Source organism: Choristoneura fumiferana, chromosome 4 (genome assembly GCF_025370935.1).
Source record: "Choristoneura fumiferana chromosome 4, NRCan_CFum_1, whole genome shotgun sequence".
NCBI lineage: Eukaryota > Metazoa > Arthropoda > Insecta > Lepidoptera > Tortricidae > Choristoneura > Choristoneura fumiferana.
The window spans coordinates 12,799,392-12,813,477 of record NC_133475.1 but is presented as its reverse complement, the minus strand read 5'-3'; the positions used below and the strand labels follow the sequence as shown (position 1 = coordinate 12,813,477).

Sequence of the window (14,086 nt, the reverse complement as noted above, 5' to 3'; positions counted from 1 at the left end):
AACTAGAAAAACAGGAAAGTGAACGTCTACAAGAGTGTAACATTATTAAAATCCAAAACCAGTAAATACCTATTTTATACCTACGTTATTTGATCAGCCGCTAGGCCTACGAGTAGTTCTTTGTGTAACATTAAATATTGCGGTTTAACGTTACCGCGGAATAAGTTCATAAACTACAAGTTATTCTGGAATTCTATTGGTAAATAAATAGGTACCTCAAGTTAAACTCTTAAGAAAGATTATTTAAATTGATTTGTTATGTTACAGTAGTAATTGAAAATATGTAGTATAAAAAACAAAAGAAACGCTTTAGGCAGATACCTACTCAGTTAGAATTTGACAAGTCGCGTTAATGTGACTTTATTTTAATGGACTTTAGAAATATGAAATTCTTTCAATTTGGACACGTACCTTAGATGCCACTAGGAAAATTCATCGCTGTACCAAAAATTGCTGGACGCGGTTCCTCAATTTTCATACAAAGATCTTGCTTTCATGCGAAATTTAATTAAACTTTGTCTTAATCGTTATTACTTTCATGTTGCGCTGTTGAAAAAGTTTTGAGGATTCTTTTTCTCTCTTAAGACCTTTTATGGAAAAAAAATTATTGTGAAAAGCGGGTGGTATGGTAACAACTTAGAGTACAACGGGATCCGGATTCATGGATACTATAGTCCTAGAGGGGCGTCGCGTAAAACTTTTCTTTTTTGAAAATTGAGGTTTAGCGTACCAAGACGGTGGGCTCACTATACTTTCCTCGAAGCTTTTCATGCTGACGCTTCTCAGAGAGCCTTCCCTCTCCGATACTCTAGATGAGATCGTTTTTAAGGCATTAGGCGGTTTCGTATTTTCCTCCGTGCCATAGGGTATTATATCCTTCATCTGGATAATTTCCACGTCATTGTCACTAAAACTACTTGCCCGTCGTACTCTCGTAGTGTCCGCTTCAGTATATCCCATCATCGATTTCGTGTAACTCCTACGCCTAGACTTCTCTTTGGAAAGTAACTTACTGAACTCCTTACGAAACTTAGGATGCGTGATTATGTAAATGAAAGGGTTTATGCAAGCGGCTGTTTTGCAGAACAACGCAGGAATCATAGAAACTATAGGTGTAATTAGATCTTTCTTGCCGAATATTCCAAGGAGCGCCACGATCGCGTACGGGGTCCATGATACGAAGAATAATGCAATGACAACTATAACTAGAGCCGCTAGTTTAATTTCGGCTTTACGTTTGACCTGTTCTTTGACGTGTCGCGATGAGAGACGTTGCTCTTGGTTTTTAGTACTGACACTTCTGTTGCACACGACGACGCGGAAGATATTGACGTAGCAGAAGCTGATAGTGATAAAAGGAGCGACCCAAGCGGCGCAGAAGAAAGTGAAGATGAAGTAGCGAGGGGGGAGTTCGTCGGTGAGGTAGTCGAAGCTGCAGCTGGTGAGGTAGCCCTCGGGACGTAGCGGCCGTAGCCGAAGTCGAGCGCGGGCACGGCGGCGAACACGGCGGCGTACAGCCAAGCGCCGGCCGCCAGCAGGCGCGCGCGCACGCCCGTCATTGCGCGCAGCGGCTCCAGCGGCCGCACCACTGCCCAGTACCGGTCCAGCGCGATGGCCGCCAGTGTCGCGATCGACGTCGCGCCCGTCAGGCCGCCCACGAACCCATATATCACGCACCCTGATAACAACGGTTCCAATTAACGCCTGTCAGAGCCTATCCTAGTTGCTTTCAATCAAATTATTCTCACTTTGCATGAGAATTATACACCCACATTGAAGTTAAGCGGGTAAAATATACGCGGGACATGATATCAACTGAACTAATTACAACTTTAAGATAAGTAATTTATCCCCATATTCATAAACGCCCAGTGAACCTATATTACGTAAAGGAGTTATTTAAGCTATTGTTGAAGAAAGAGAAAACATTTCCATTCAAAATTTGTATCCAGTGATTTTAAAATAGAATTTTGACGCGGAGTTACTTTCTTTCAAGTTCTTTTTTTCTTTTCAACTTCATAAATCTTCTTCATACTTTGGCTATTTAATGATAAACTTAGTCAACTTACCTGTCTTTCCTAAAGCTGGTCCCAGATTGAAGGAGTTAAAGATGAAAACAGGTGTCTTCGCCAGCATGAAGAAGTCGCTCAGCGCGAGGTTGGCGACCAGAATGTTGCCCGGCGTGCGTAGCGAGCGGCATCTGCAACATCCATGTCTCAATAGACAGCCCGCAACCGTTACACGAACCATGTAAGCAACGGCGCATTGTTATTTAGATTTATGTTGCATGTTCATTAATTATAATAAATTCAGGTTCTCGCCAGTAACATCTGCAGGTAACTCCAATCGTTTAATTTGCATACCTACTTAGATAGATTACGCTCGTAACAGGATTCATTATGTCAAATGTAATCTCAAAAGAAAAATTTATTTTTAATTTTTCGCAATATAACATCAAATTACAAAAGTAACTGTAGGGAATTATTTTAATACAAATTCAAATCTCAAAATAATGTAATAAAGGTTGAGTAAATAGGTATAAAGATTGGTTTTTTGGAATCTTTTTGTATTTTTTAATTCAATTCCAAATTTTACTTTTACGTTCATCCCGTAAAACCTAAATTGAAAATACAAACTGAAATATACATGCACAGAAAAAACAGAAAAATAAGACCATCAGTGGTGCATCTATATTTCAGTTTATATTTTCAATTTAAATAGGTATTACTTAACTTAACGTACTTTTAGGCTCTACGGTAACTTTTTTCAGTTTAATGTTAACACGGATAGCTTACAAATTCCTATAAGTACAAGTGAAATCACGATATGAAAATTCTGCAATGAACGTGTCAAGTCCTGATTGAAATATTTTTTATAACGAAATTAAATCTCATAAACGACCATGTTTAGGAGATGAATATAAGAAAACTAATAATTTTGGCTGTAATCGGTATTTGTGATTTTTTGCAAATTGGGATGTCCCAATTTTTGACAACATTTGGAGGAACACTGTTTTTGTACATAAGTAATGAATAATGTATTTTGTCGGAAAAGTTCGTAGTTACTCGTATTTAGGTATATTGATACGATGAAAAAACATTATTCACTAGATCTATAAGCAGATGACTGACTATCCTACTAATCCTACTTATCCTACTTATTACATCCATACTATCCATATCCATACTAATATTATAAATGCGAAAGTAACTCTGTCTGTCTGTCTGTCTGTCTGTTACGCTTTCACGCCTAAACCGCTGAACCGATTTTGATGAAATTTGGTACAGAGATAGAATAGGCCCTGGGAAAGAACATAGGCTATTTTTTATCGCGAAAAAGAGGCTTTCAGGGGTTGACATAGGGGATGAAAGTTTATATGGTGGAAGTTCGTAGCTATCGAAGATAAAACCATGAAACTTGGCATTTAGGCACTTAATAAGAAATAATTCTATATTTGTTTGACCTTTTTTAAAAAATCGACCTGTGAGGGGATGAAATAGGGGATGAAAGTTTATATGGAAGATCATCATTGTCGAAGATAAATCGATGGTTCTTTATGAAACTTGGTATTTGGGCACGTGATAAGAGATAAATACATATTTGTTCGCGCGTTTTTAAAAATTCTTCCTGTGAGGGGTGAAATAGGGGATGAAACTTTATATGGAAGATCGTCATTGTCGAAGATAAATCGATGGTTCTTTATGAAACTTGGCATTGGGCTACTTATAAGAAATAAATAGATATTTGTTTAAGCGTTTTTGAAAATGTTACCTGCGAGGGGATGTTAGCAGAGGGGGATGGTGCAGTGTTAGCAGAGCCTTTTAAGCTCATAAGCAAAATGTACGCAATGTGGGGGTGGGGTCATTTTAGATGGCTTATTCACATAGACAGTCAGACATGAAAAATTATGATTTTCAGATTTTTCTTATTTATTGTGCTATAAGAGCTACCTTTATGCAAAATTCCAAGTTTCTAGGACAGCCGGAAGTACCTACCCTATAACTTTTTCTGTTGAGGCAATTTGTATGGAAACATCTTTTTAACGACTGTAGCTTTTGATTGCCTTGACTTAGAGGTGTGATTTTTTCACAGCTTTCGGGACTATTGACCTGAGTTTAGGGTTTTAATTTCAACTCGATATATACCTTACTCCGCGCGTTTACGAGATAAAGGGTCTTGACAGACAGACGGACGGACGGACAGCAAAGTAATCCTACAAGGGTTCCATTTTTTCCTTTTAAGGTACGGAACCCTAAAAAACATTTGATCTGGCGCTTTTCAAATTTCGACCTATTTACTTGAAAATATGGGGATGAAAGTTCTTAAGGAATTCCAAAGAAGTTACTACGTATAAGTATATTTATCGGAAATACCTATGTGTAGCTATGCTTAGTAAAAATGCCTTGACTTACAATAAAGGACGTAAGGTGTCAATAGTTCACTATGAAGAATTAGTCCTTTTGTGTTGGCAGGGTAGAATACACGTCGTATTGCTAAAATATGGCTACCCGTAAAATATTTATGTTTTACCAAAGAACATCGGATGGATGGATGTATGGAAGAACAAAAAAAATAGTTTATATTTGTAGCAATGTACTAAAATAGGTTATTTTTGGTAAACCGTAGAAGTTTCTATGTACTATTATTGGCAGAATAGGTATCCTATATAAATTAAATACTTCCCAAAATTACTATTTCAAGCGGACGAAGTCGCGGGCAGAAGCTAGTATATTATAATTATAAATGCGAAAGTTTGTGTGTGTATGTTTGTTACTCCTTCACGCTAAAATGGCTGGACGGATTTGGATGAAATTTGGTACGTAGATAGCTGGACATCTAGAATAACCATAGGCTTTTTTATTCCGATATTCCCACGGGATAGGGATAAAATCTGAAAATAACAACCGCTGGGCTTAGTCATGAAATTTGGTATTTAAATAGCTAGATGTCTGAAATAACACATAGGCTACTTTTATTCCAATATTCCAAAGGGATAGTTGTTCTTAACACAATACCACAATGAAGATTACGATATAAAGAAAGAAAGAAATAAAGAAAGAAAGGTTTATTTTGGTTTATATAAATTTTGGGATTTCCCACGGGAATTTTGTAAAATCCCGGAATTTCAATTGTTACCACCAGATCGAATAGTTTACGCATGCGAAGCCGCGGGTAAACTCTTGTATGATATAAGCACATATATTTATATCATATTTGTATGATTTGAGAAATTCGGCAATTTGTTTATATGCATACTAGCTTTTACCCGCAGCTTCGCACGCGTAAACTATTCGGTCTGGTAGTTGCAATTGAAATTTTCGGGATTTTACAAAATTCCCCTGGAAATTTCCAAAATGTATATCGTGGTCTTCATTGAGGTTGTGTTGTATTGTAACGGTACAAAATTCAAGACTCTAAACTCAGTGATGAGGCGAGAGTTCGTACACAAACTAAACAACTCCGAACAAACCTCGACCGCTTACTGATACGTATACGTATCAGTATATTTTCGTAACAAATGTCTTACCAGGCAGGGTAAGTAATACCATAAAGTGGTTGTTGTTAGCATAACAATGGGTAGTCGCTTATCAGGCTTACATCTCGCGAATTGAACACGGAACATATCCCTTGACTTATTAAACTTTTATAGCGTAACAAATTATACGTATGGCTACGGAATATGAAATCAGACGTCAACAAGTTTGCGATATCTATAATATAAAAGTGAACCGCCAGAACGGGAAAAAAAACGAGACAGAGCAGGATAGCGCTCTACAACACCATTTTGACACGTTTCTCCCAAACAACGCATTATTTCTCTGGAATTTTAAAGCAATTTGATTCTTTGACCTTGGGAATCGCGAAAAACTTGAGAAAATATGATATTGGGTGTGTACATTTTGTATATAAAGCAAAACAAAATCACAAGTTCGAATTTCGAGCTAAAAATGAGCGATCTATTATCTATGCCAGTGTTACCATTCAGGGAAAAATAAATCTATTCATTATCCTGCATTGCAGTCTGTAGAGCTCTTTAGCCATTCATTGCCGCGCACATTAGAGTCATGAAATTTGGTATGTAGATAGCTGGATGTCTGAAATAACACATAGGCTAATTTTATTCCAATATTCCCACGGGATAGTTGTTCTTAACACAACACCTCAATGAAGATTACGATATAAATTTTTGGATTTCCCACGGGAATTTTATAAAATCCCGGAATTTCAATTGTAACTACCAGATCGAATAGTATACGCGTGTGAAGCCGCGGGTAAACTCTAGTTTCAAATAAAGTTTTTTTAACCGACTTCAAAAAAGGAGGAGGTTCTATGTTCCAATGTTTTTGGATTGTATATTTGCATAAGTTATTAACCTTCTAATTTAGAATTTGTATTGAACAACTAAGAGACAAGACAACAAATACTAGCACACGCATGGTTAGTTTTATGCTTCTGAAGCGCGAGACAGTGACGACATACAAAATAAATAAAAAATCCAAGTCAATAATTTTTAGAAACGGTGTCATTAATTGCCCTCGAGTCACCGGATTTGACTGTTCCTGACTTTTATCTGCGAGGCAAACCCAAGAGACGTTTATAAATGCTAACAGGCCAGTGAATCGTGCCCCCGGAATAACCGTTATTTTTTTATTAAAAATTACGTAAAAAAGCTCGCCTTTGTAATACAAAGTTTATACAGTAAGACGTGGTCATTCGGCTGATGAGGGCTGATGCCGTTCTTATACAATTATTTGCCAAGCCGGAATTGAATTTGAGTAGAAAATTGATGAATTTTACATAAGTTTCTAAACTCTGCGTGGATTAATAACTCAATTACGTTTTATTCTACTCACGAATATACTTAACCAAAAAAATAAATTGAAATTGATGTTGAATACAAGGGGGTTCAATATAAAGTGAGAATAAGATGCAAACTCTTTCAATATTAGGAAATTAAATACTGGCCGGTAAAGCTAATCCATCTAGCTGATTGCTATGAAAAAAAACGGTCTTTTGTTTAAAAAAAAATACGGTAATTTCTTTGCAATGCTATTGAGTACGTTAGCGAAAATGGAGACAATTGAACTGCGCGCCGTTATCAAATACTTGTGTTTGAAAATTTTTCCTACGGACCAAGTCATTTATATTTAATTGCAGGACACTTTAGGGTCTAATGCTCCGCCGTATTCGACAGTTGCACGTTGGTGCGCCGGATTTAGAAGATCGACCATGGACGACCTCCGCTCCGGACGCCCTACTACAGCAGTAGGTAACTGAAGAAATTAAAAAAAAGCCGAAAACTTAGTTTTGGCGGATCGTCGTGTCATGGTTCGTTTTATTGCTGAAAATGTAAAGATTTCAACGGGAAGCGTGCATAATATTTTATATGAAGGCTTGGGTAGTACCTAATTAAACAGTCTCATTAAAATAATAATTTTATGTAAATACTCTTTTTGCATATAGTAATGTTAATTTATGCTAATTAAATTTAGCCAACTTACTGTTATGCCAATCCACATTATGCGCATTTACATTATGTGTATTCAGTTATGCGAATTAATATTATGCGAATCTGTCATCTCCCAGGATAACAGGATCAAAGGAATTTGGGCACAAATTTGTGCCTCTGGAGAGGACAGGTTAATAATTATGCGAAATAACGTTATGAAAATTTCAATTTGAACAATTATATTATGCGAATTAAAATAGACCTGTTTCCCCCATCTACACATACGTATTAATGTTATTGCTCGCTTTGTTTGTACAGTTGTCTCGACCACTATATTTTTGTTGTAATTAAAACTTACTCGTCATAAGTGGTCGTGTTCAAGAATGATTAAGTTAAAAATATTAACATTTAATTTTCTTTTTCTTCTAACGCGTGTTTGCGCAACAGACTTGAAAAAATTTCAAGATCTTTTTGTAAATGCTACAACGCCAGATTTAAAGGAAGAACATGAAGTGGATATACAAAGCGGCCCTGAGCTAAACAGAGATGAAAACTTTTTCCTTGTTAGTGTCTTGGCTCCAGACCTTAATAGTACAGGTAAGTGCAATGCATTTTTTTAAGTTATCTAGCTGCACTATCAAAAATTAAAAAATACACGCTCGTCGATGATAAGAAAGTAATAACTGTGTATTTAATTGAGCCCTCATCAAACACGGGTTTTTTTTTTGAGCCTGACATGCTCCGAATTGCAACCTGCTTGTTTGTCTGCGGCTCGGGGTTCTGCTCTGTGTTCCTCATAAGTGTAGTGTCCCTAGTGCAGGATACTTCTCGTTCTCGTCTTGAGACATACTGCACTAAATTACATCATACGCCGGTCCCTTAATTGACACCGTCAACGTGTTATCTTTACTGGAGACCATAGGTATTGCAAGAGACGATAGTAAGAGACCGGATGGCATGAATTTGATTCCATGGAAGATGGGCGAGTACTTTTGTGGGATGCAACTTGTAATCACATGCTCCGTCCCATTTCTATGGAACCCGCAACAAAACTGGTGCAGCATCTAAAGCGGCTGAAAGAGCGAAAGTATACAAACAGAGTGTAGGCAACGAATACGACTTGCAGGCTTGGCAGGTTCCTCGGACAAAGAATTAGCTTAGTTATTCAGATTTAGAGAGGGAGCGGCATTTTCGGAACCTTGTCAAAAGGCCTTCAATTAATTTGTTTTACTTTTAGTTTTTTTTTATGTGCAACTCTTAAGTTTAGGATAGTTGTATGTAAATAGTTATACTTTAATTGTTAGATACAGTTTTCTATATAATTCAAAATTCACCAATTTTTAAAGTAGGTATATGTATTAAAATATTATAGTAATTATTATAGCCTACCTATAGCCTACCTTTAGTACATACCTAGGTAAACAAATAAAATTGAGCCTCTACAAAAACCTTTGTATCTACACGTACATACACGTAGTATTCCTGTGGATGGTGAAACGCGTTTATTTTATTTCTTGAAACCGGGAAAATCATAATTTGTTCGTTTTCATAATCTGAGATAATTTGTGAGTAATGAGCCAGCTCAAGGAATTTGAGGTATTTTTCAGCGGCGCGTAAAACGCTTCAAGAGTTGGTAATTTCAACCGGAATAAGGTGTAAATTCAAGCTTCGAAATTTACGATGCCATTAAAACGTAGGTATATTCAACAGCTTTGTCAACTAGTAAATGTCCCAAGTTGTTACTGCGCACAATGGCCGAAGTTATCGCTAACAAACGACTAGGTGGGATGGTTCTTCAGAGGTATCATTTGATTGTGAAACAGATACTTTGTATCCAATTATTTTATGGTTACGTGACTTTTATGAACAAAATAATTCTATAACAAAGCAGTAATGGACATTTTTGGGTAAATTACGTACATTTAGGTACTTTATAAATCATTTTTGTAGGTTTGCAGGAGGAGTTAGCGGAAAATAAAAAGGACTGTGCTGGCCGGCTTTTACACTTCATTCAATGTGTTGTAAGTCGAAAAATTGAGAGCTTTAGTTTGGAATTAAGTAAACTCACGATGCCAACCAAACCACCCGAGGGCTTCCGAATCAGGACAATGGACTCTAAAATCGAAGGCAGTCTCGAAGACTGGCTCCAGAAACTTTCTAAGCACGCCAACTCTCTGAAAGAAGAGTGTAACGATGTTTAATAAATTGTTGGTTTGCAAGAAGTTTCATATTTAATTGAAAATTATTATCTAATTAGCGGTAAAATTCATCGGATCTCTGTATCTTCGGCGAGATGCTATTCCCAAACTCACGATTTTCTCTGAAGCTTATCTTCGTTTTTTTGTTACTTACTATCATAAAAGAAAGCTAACCTAACCTACTCTTTGTTACTGTGTTCTATATATCCATAAGAAAAAAACAGAAATAAATTTGGTTTCAGATAAAATTGAGAGTTGGGAAATAAAACAGTTTCGGCAAATGAAACATTTCGGAATAATATTTCTGCGAAAAGGCAGGTATGTCCAATTACTACAATAGTCAACTTTTCAACATTCCACAATTTTATCTTCAATTTTACTTGTGAAAGGGCTCCGATGTCGAACCTTTATCATGAATATTGATTTCTCTCTTATTAACAAGAGACAAAAGTTAAGAAAACAGGTCAATTGATAAACAATTTCCATTTATTTCTAATGTTGTTTACTTGACGAGAAAAACTTTTATTGACCTAACTAGGTGTTCGCTTGGGGTGCCCCTTATTTCGCATAACATTAATTGTCCTAATATGAAATCGCATAACAGATTTGGCATAACATAATTGTGCATAACAGCGAACTTGCATAATTATAAAGAAGCATAACACTTATTTAGCATAATAATGAATCCGCATAATTGATATACTGCGCGAGCCAGAAAAAAATAAAAAAAATAGCCTATGGCACTTTGGAATACTTTAGCATTCTAACAGTGAAAGAATTTTTGAAATCCGGCTAGTAGTTTTTGAGTTTATTCGTAACAAACATCCAAAAATTCAAAGTTTTCTTCTTTATAATATTATAGTATAATAGTATATATAGTATAGATACCGCTAATAAATGTACATGTCGCTATTTTTAGTACAGCAGGTGGTAGGACCTTGTGCAAGGTCCACCCGGATTGCTACCACCATCTTGCTAGCTAATCCTGCCGTGAAGCAGCAGTGCTTGCACGGTTGTGTTTCGGCGTGGAGAGTAAGACAGCCGGTGAAATTACTGGCACTTGAGGTATCCCATCTTAGGCCTCTAGGTTGGCAACGCATCTGCAATTCCCCTGGTTTGCAGATGTTTATGGGCGGTGGTGATCTCTTACCATCAGGAGACCCACTTGCTCGTTTGCCATCCAGTCGTATAAGAAAAAAAAAACATTTGTGTTCGAAATACCGAGAAACGGGTGTTACAATTTGACAGTTAATTCAAATCGTAAATTAAGCGGAGTATAGTCTAACTGATTAATTGCAAGAAACTAAATCGCGTATCATCGTGGAACGTTTTTGTTGCAGTCATGTTGACATTAAATACATGTACCAAAGAAGTCACCCTGAAATTATTTGTGAAATGGTTCCGCTCTGAAACGCGATTCAGCTTCTTCGATTGTAAATTATCATAGTTAGGTAAGTTACAGTATGGAGATTCAAACAACGTATACCTTTCAGGCGTGAGTGGAGGTGTCGCCAATCCGGTATCCCTCTGATATGTGTGCCTTTAATGATATTCTACTTATATTGTATGTTTTAGAGTTTATGTTTTGTCACCCACTCTGTGACTATAATGATAAGAATAAATATCATGGGACACTTCACACCAATTGACCTAGTCCCAAACTAAGCAAAGCTTGTACTTTGGATACTAGGCAATGGATAAACATTCTTATATAGATAAATATAACTTACTTAAATACATACCTATTGAACATCCAAGACCCGAGAACAATCATTCGTATTATTCATACAAATAACTGCCCCGGCCGGGAACCGAACCCGGAACCTTAAGCTTCGTAGTCAGGTTCTCTAACCACTTGACCATCCGGTCGTCATTATGTATGTGTTGGTGGCCGATTGTAAAATCCGCCAAATCACGGATTTCCTAGGCATATCGTGAAATGGCGCCATTTTATGAATTGGCTAACTTATGGGACATCCGCCATATCGTTCAAAACGCACCGTTTAACGATTTGCCTAGGACGTTTAGGCAGATCATGAATTTCATAGGCATATCATGAAACGCCGCCATTTCATGATTTGGCTAGTTTAAGCAGATCATAAAATTCTTAGGTATGCCAAGAAGGTTCCATGATATCTCATGAAACGCCGCTATATCGGTTCTGGTACTTCGCCGGCTGCTGCCAAACGCACTGCACATTGTAGCTTTCTATTATTGAAAGAGTTTTAAAAATCTGGCCCGAAATTGAAATTTTACATAAAAAAAAGTTCAGGTCAATCAGGGATAGTGTAGCTTTTTATTGGTAAAAGAATTATTTGAATCACCTCAGTAGTTTCAGAGATTACCCCCAACAAACAAAGAAACAAACAAAGTTGAGATATTTTCCTATTCCATGGGATTTTCTAAAAATCTTTCCCTAGTGCACCTCTGTATTACTTTAGGTCCATCTATGTAAAATTTCAATTCTCTCAATCAGTGGTTTTGGCTATGCGTTATCTGTCAGTCAGCCAGTCATGGTACTGTTCAGTAGGGTGGAGCAAAATTTTTATTTTTATTTTGAAAGCTGAATAGTGCTAAAAAGTTGCGATTTGTTCAAAGGTTTATAAGAAATATAAAAATAAAAATATTCAAAGCTAATTTGAGCCCTCTACTGTAAAATATTGTGTTTTTACCTATAATTATGAGAACTAAGGTTACCGACATAGCCCAAAGAATTGCGAAACTGAAGTGGCAATGGGCGGGGCACATTGCTCGCAGGACTGATGGCCGATGGGGTCAAAAGGTTCTCGAATGGCGTCCGCGGACCGGGAGACGAACTTCGGTAGGCCTCCAACAAGATGGAGCGACGACCTGGTTAAGATCGCGGGATCGCGGTGGATGCGAAAAGCACAAGACCGGTTTGAGTGGAGAGCCTTGGGGAGGCCTATGACCAGCAGTGGACGTCTTTCGGCTGACATGATGATGATGATGATGACCTAAAATTATGTTGTCATCTTATTCAAATATACCATAGTTTAAATAAAACTCCTTTCTAACGCACCAAACGCGCCTTTGTACCAACATTATAAATTAAATAGACTGCCAAAACTACCAATACCACCAATTTTCGTTTAAGTATGTTTATGTGACTTGTAACACGAAACTGTATGTATGTTTTGATATAATTTTAGATTAAAGCTAAAGTCCCGTCTCTTTTGAGCATAAAAAATATTTATTTATTTTTATGTGAAATTACGAAGTTTTCATACAAGAATGAAAATCTTCGAGGTAAGGTATGTATAATGATAAATAATTTATGTAAGAAACTAGTCCATATGCAAGTTTTTAGAGGTATTCGAGACTGATCAAACAACTTTTTTTTACTCCATAGTAGTAATAGAAATCTTAATTAAATTCATATTTAAATGTTTAATAACATTTATAATAAATTATACGTTTATTGTTCCACCTTTTTAATGACCACAAGATGAGGTTTTTGCAGTATTCAAAAATAAGTGTGACTTATAGCACAAGAAGTTCTAACTTCAAATTACAATGCATGTTATGACTGTTATGAGTATGAGATTTATATTGTATCTACTGGACACTTTTTTATGGTTTTAAATGTGATTATTATATTTGTTTCTTAATAATCGGATTATATTAAAAAAATGATTGCTTTATGATTAGGTAGGTAAATGTGGTTTATTCTTATGTTACATTTAAATGATGTTCTCGGGTACGTATTATAATATATAAATTTAAAATACATATCGGTTGATATACAAACAGTTGAAATACCAAAAATTATAAATGTAATGCATCAAAATACACAAAGTTATTTGACATAAGTTATAAACGCATAAGCTTGAAATGCATAGTGGTCAAAATATATAATGGTTACAACGCATAATGGTTCTTAGTCATATGGCACAAAATGAATATTTTCATATTGTATACGTTCAAAATCTATACAGTATGTTTTCTATAATGGTTGAATGTATTAATTCCTTCTTTCTTTTATTTAATTTGACTTTATTGTTATTTTAATGTAATTGAATTGAATTTATTCATGTTTTTCTATCTTTGACATTGTATTTGAAAGTTATTTTCTAATTTCATTCGTAATATAAAATAGTGTTCTGTGCCTCATCTAAAACTGTATTTGCATGCATTTAAGTATGTTTTTATCGCAAATAAATGATTGATTGATTGATTGAAATACATACTAGACACTGAATTTTCACAAAGAAAAATGCATATATTACAATTCTGGCACTAGCCGGCCGCTGCCGCGGCACACTCGCTTCGCTCGCTCGGCTCGTGCTTGTTTTTGTTCATAGTTAAACCGAACACGCTCCTCACGCTACGCTCGTCGTCGCACCTAAAGTTACTATTCAATTAATTATCAGACTTTAGTTTAAAATGCAAGGTCTTTTTTAGACAATACTGATTACGA

At 36.2% G+C, this 14,086-nt stretch overlaps 1 pseudogene; it reads right to left on the bottom strand.

Annotated features, from left to right (window-relative positions):
* Positions 1–630: 630 nt before the first annotated feature.
* Positions 631–2,250, bottom strand: LOC141427190 (opsin, ultraviolet-sensitive-like; annotated as a pseudogene).
* Positions 2,251–14,086: the final 11,836 nt, after the last annotated feature.